This window comes from Rutidosis leptorrhynchoides, chromosome 2 (genome assembly GCF_046630445.1).
Source record: "Rutidosis leptorrhynchoides isolate AG116_Rl617_1_P2 chromosome 2, CSIRO_AGI_Rlap_v1, whole genome shotgun sequence".
NCBI lineage: Eukaryota > Viridiplantae > Streptophyta > Magnoliopsida > Asterales > Asteraceae > Rutidosis > Rutidosis leptorrhynchoides.
The window spans coordinates 586,110,944-586,116,943 of record NC_092334.1 but is presented as its reverse complement, the minus strand read 5'-3'; the positions used below and the strand labels follow the sequence as shown (position 1 = coordinate 586,116,943).

The 6,000-nt window shown below is 35.3% G+C and overlaps 1 pseudogene; it reads right to left on the bottom strand.

Moving 5' to 3' along the window:
• Positions 1-1,166: 1,166 nt before the first annotated feature.
• LOC139889885 (3-dehydroquinate synthase, chloroplastic-like) overlaps positions 1,167-6,000 on the bottom strand; it is a 65,950-nt pseudogene continuing 61,116 nt past the window's right edge.

Genomic DNA, 6,000 nt, shown 5'->3' with positions numbered 1-6,000 from the left:
ATTATTTTTTTTTCCTTTTTTTTACTCAACTTGCAATAATATTTTATCACATTATCACAATCTCACCCACACTACCATAACTTCACATTTTCAACTCACACCGTCACGTCATAAACAAAGCACACACCGTAACAAATGGTCTAAGAGTAAAAGAGGTGTAGAAAGGTTGTGAGATGCAATAAAGAAAGTCGTGCTAGGATTTGTGGACACTAAACATGACATGTGATTGATCACCAATCACAAACCTAAAACAACAAGCGAATAACTAAAACATAAACGATGAATAAAGTAAAGAACACAAGGATTTTACGTGGTTAGATCTCAACTCCAATAGCACGGAGAAGGTTTAGTCCACGACCGCAAACTAAAGATTTTTCTTTATTATTGTACACACCGTTACAATGAGGCTAAAGTTACAATTTATAAGGGAATCATTAAACCAAAACCTTTAGGTTTCATAACTAGTTTCTTTATTCAACAATTAAACTGAACCTTTAAACAAAAGACATTCCAAAAATATCAATTACTTGCTCCATGCTTCACAATCCTAGAAGAATATATAAAAGACAACAAAATCCTCCAGCTTGCCTAACAAGTAACGTCTCGCATTAAGCAAACTTTTCTTCGTGATCTGCGATCCATTTATCGAACGCGATCCACATGTTCCAAACTCGACCTTTGCCAGTTAGTTAACTGCTCGACATGTTCCCTCACGTTTAAACCCGCATCCTCACGTACCAACGCTCATTATTTGCCTGTCAAAACTTTCACAACACCCTGCCGGAACTTCATCTTAAAATCCCCATTATCTGGTTTCTGGCTTTCTCATCCCACCACCCTTCAAATGAAGGCCCCATAAAGATGGTCTTAAAAGTCAAAATGTAGCTTGGCATATAAGTAATAATAATTAGAATTAGATTGATTGAATCCATTGTACTTACATAGTTTGATCAGAAGTGCAAAATACTTTATATAATTAATTACAAATAATAAATTACACTCGCAAGTATGTGAAATTGGAGGACTTGGTCAAAGATCATACGATGGTAGAAAGGTTACTACATACCAAGTAATGTTAGATGACCAACCAAAACTTACACTCAGTTTTGCCGTTAGAAAGCACGATAAAATAAAATTAAAATTAATATAACTTTGACAAAGGGGGAACTAAGAACCAGTTAAGTTTATTATATAAATGCAATAGGATCTAAAATTCACGCTTGTGGATACAAGAAATCTGATAATAAGAGCCATTATCGATACATAATCTATACTATGTACGTCACGTATATATAGTACACAACAAAGAACCAAGGAATATTTACACTCACGACTTGCAAAATGCATGTAGGGTTTCATCAAGGGCCTTTCTATCATAGTCACCTGTGAAAACGCAGCTTCCTAGTGGACCTTTTAAAAGGATGAGTCTTAGTAATCCATCGGCCACCTTTTTATCAACCTACCTAACCAAACAATTTGAATAAGCAGCAGTTAGACACAAGGCATGAAGTCACCAAGATAGGCAGGTTGCTGAAAGATAAATATGAATTCAAGGTCTGGTGGACCATTTCTAATATTGTTGTCCACAAGCAGTGGCGAAAACAGAAATTTTTTTCACCTGGGGCGATATTTTTTCAAAAACGTAACAACTTTTTTAGGTAAAATATGGAGGTTTTTTGACAAAATATGGAGGTTTTTAGGCAAAATATGATGTTTTTTTGGCAAAATATGGAGGTTTTCTGGCAAAATTTGGGAGTTCTTGGAAAAAATTTGAAGGTTATGGGGCATAATATGGAGGCTTTGGGAAAAACTCAAAATTTTTACACTAAAAATTGTAAATTCACTAGGGTCAAGTGCCCCCTTGCCCCCACCTGTTTCCGCCGTATACAGTGGCGAAAACAGGAATTTTATTTTACCCAGAGCGAAATTTTTTTTTTTTTTAAAACGTAGCAACTTTTTTGGATAAAATATGAAGTTTTTTGGGCAAAATATGGAGATTTTTGGGCAAAATATGAAGGTTTTTGGGCAAAATTTGGAGGTTTTTGAACAAAATTTAAAGGTTCTGGGATAAAATATGGAGGCTTTGGGGCAAAAAAAATTTCACTAGGGCCAAAATCGAAAAACGCAAAATTTTTACACAAAAAATTGGAAATCCACTTGGGGTGACTGCGCCCTCTGCCCCTTAGTATTTCCGCCACTGTCCACAAGGTTCTAAAAGTCGCGAGTCGGGACGAGTCACTCGGGACCTCGGAGAGACGAATTGGGCGTTAACTAACGTTGACTTTTAATAACAAATAAATTAAACAAGACATATTACATATAACTACAACGAACATACAACATAGGAATATAGCACAAAATTTAATTTTTTAAAAAATATAAAATTTGTTACCTTAGCCCGACTCAATCCACTCAGCCAACTTTGACCCAACATATTAGCGTTGACCGACTTTTTAGCTTTTGACCAACTTTTAAGGCATTTTTGGGCGAGTTGGGACAGGCTAGTCCCCAAACTAACTCGACGGCCGACTCAGCCAGCTTTTACAACAGTGGTCCATTTTTCTGAAAGTTTTTATAAATAATTAATGTGAAATTCAGCTTTATTACAATAAAAATATTTAATATTTAATTTAATCCATATATTAAACCAATTCACAAGATTGTACATATTAATAATAGACGTTGGACCACTTCCACCCCGCCTGACCTGCACCTTTTTTAGCTAATTTAATTCAACCCGATTAAGAAACAACAGATTCACAAATCAACTAGTTCATTAGTAAATAGGTCAAAGTTGTCATTTTGGTTTTACTTACCGCCATGACAGATTTGAACATGTCTACAGTCATCATCTCTGGAGGAGTAGTGGGCAATTTGGCTAGCTTTAAAATGTTATTAGTTCGTTCTACAATTGTTTCATCGATCCAACCAAGGCGGTATGACATGCCAACAGCCATTACCTGAAATTACCAATAAATCCTCACAAAAATATACAACTATGTACCAACAGAATAGATGATAATATGCAATACCATGCCAGCAGCAACCGCTTCTCCATGAAGCCAATGTCCATAGCCATAGCTAGTTTCTATCGCCTGTAACCGAAAATAAAATTAAAAAAAAAAAAAAAATCACTGAGAACAACGCTAATTTATTCAAAGCTTGTGCGACCATTAGCATAATTAAGAAAAGTGAAACTCACGTGACCAAAAGTATGACCCAGGTTTAGTGTAGCCCTTAATCCACTTTCCTTTTCATCCTGGGATACAACTTTAGCCTTGTTTTCACATGAACGCTTGATAGCATAAGTAAAAGCACCTGGGTCCCTGAAAGCAACATGATATATAGTTCACAATTGTGTTGTAATTTTGTAACTTTAAAGAAGTTGTAAAAATAGGCAGGTTGGGTAACTGGGCCAATGGAGGGCATTCTTTAGTTAGGTGGAAATGTATGGGTCGTGTTGTGTTGCGTTGGGTTGGGTTGTGTTGGGTTGACCCGCAAACACATCAAGTCCAAGTTTCAGTAATAAGCAAAATTAATTTGTCACTGAGTAGAAAAACAGGCAGCATTACGATTATAATCATAACAGTTGCATGAAACGATTTAAAAGTTGTGTGCATCAAAGTTAGACATTGGGCAACTTTCAACTTGATTGACCTGTTCAACTCATTTAAGCAGTTCCCCTTTTAGCTATACCTTTTAATTTGACTGCCTAAGTCAACCTATTCGTTAGTAAAATGATTAGAACTATTTATTGGGTTTTATAAAATAAGAATTATTGGAGTGAAACCATTTTACCTAGACATTAACGCATGCATGTTCTTTTCTTGCCACTCAAAAAATGGAGCGTCTCTAATAAGCCCATACTTGATGACCTCAGCAAGACCTGATGCTAATTCTCTATCGGGTAATGTATTTAATGTATCGGTATCGATGAGTACACATTGTGGCTGGTAGAATGCACCAATCAAGTTTTTTCCCAATCGATGGTTTATTCCAGTTTTGCCTCCAACCGAAGAATCCACCTGGAAGACCAAAAAAAAGATACATCAGGAAGGAATTAAAAGTTAACAGACCTCTAATACTTACTTTTGACATATCTTTGACCGACCTTGACTGACTTTTTAGCGTCAACCGACTAATTAGACGTTTTTGGGCAAAACGGGACGAGCTAGTCACAAGACAAACTAGTCGTCCGAGAAGACAGCCATTTACAACACTGACTGACAATGTAAGATACAAGATTCACGTAGATTATTAAAGACGTATGTAAGTAGGATTACCTGTGCCATAACAGTTGTAGGAATCTGAATGAAATTGACTCCACGAAGGAAAGAAGCTGCTGCATATCCACACATGTCACCGATGACACCACCACCAAGGGCAACAAACGTACAGCGTCTGTCCAATCGAGACTCGATGGCTTTGTCAAAAACTTTCATGAGAGTGTCCTATCATGAAACAAATGAGGAGGGTCGTTTAATTTAGTGAGGTGTGCCACCATGGATGCAAATATGAGAAGTAGAGGTGGCAAAATAAATCGGTTACAATAGAGATACTTTCTGTAAAATAGTTTCTGTAAAATAGTCTGAGTACTCGAGTTGACCCAAAACACTTTTTGGTCTAAAATTTTAAACTTTATTAAAAACTAACATGTCAATGTCAATACTCATGCCTATACTATAGTACTCAATCATAATTATGATCTAAAATTTTGAATACAGAGATTCAAAGCTTGAGAACAAATCAGTCACATATATACATTAAGGGAGATGATAATTCCAAATTAATATTTGATAAATCCACACCAATTTGATGTTAACTTCCTAAAATAACCTCAAATAATTTCAAACATAAAACTTGTGTAGGTTATCATTTAAGGGCATGTTAGTACATTGAAATGGATTTATCAAAAATGTGTTTGGAAATATCACTGGCCATACATTAAAGTACACTTTACACAACTTTAGGCCCATTTATAGCTGTTTCTTAAAAGGTAACTTTTTGGATTTACCTGTTTCGATAGAACACAACCCGCATTCTCATTCACATGATAGGGTCAAGATTGCCACCCCTAATGGAAAACTTAAAAAGTATATGAAGTCTACAAATACCTACCATGTCCTTGTACTTCTCGCCATCAGGTAGAATAACACTTTATCAAAGCACTTACAACTTTATCCAAGTATAAGGGGGCCACTGTGGTGTTAGTGACAACAAGAACTCTCTTCCCATGAACATGTCTAAAAAAAGACCAGCACACATCAATGACTTAAGAATAGAAATCAAAATTCACTCCATGATTTGCAGTGAATGATTGGCGTCCATATTTGCCAAGTATGGCAGCATAAATCATCGGAACTTATTAATGCAACTAACGGGTATTAGAATATGTGGTATCAAAGATTCAAAGTTCATTCAGCATCAGGTTACCAAAAACTTTCTGAGTGTGTATTATTTGTTGTTTAAACTTACGATTGGTGACAACACTTGCTACAAGATCGAAATATCCTGAAGTTTTATAAACATTATGCAGGTGGCTCATTTGTGACTGAAGAGCAGTGGCGAGTTTAGGTGTTAGGGAGCGGGGTCCGGTGACACCAATAGTTTTTCGAAATTTGTTATAAAAAAATTATTTTTTTGTATAGGACACCACTAAATATAATAATGTGACCCCATATATTTTTAGAATTTATATTTTAATAGTTTGACCTACTAAAATATTTGAAATTAGCCCACTTATGATTGTCCACTTGCATATATTGAGAAAGATGTGTTAGATGGTATTAGAAATGATGCAATTATGGACGAATTTTATCGTATGAAACCTCGTAGACAATAATAAAAGCTAACCTTTAATATCTAGTGGATTGAATATATGATATTTTTGTATAGGGGCTTATTTGTGGAAATATTAATTCTTTTTTGTATAAATAATATTCTTTTGTATGATGGCTGTTGTAATGACAATAGTAAAAAATATGAATAACCTTATATTTT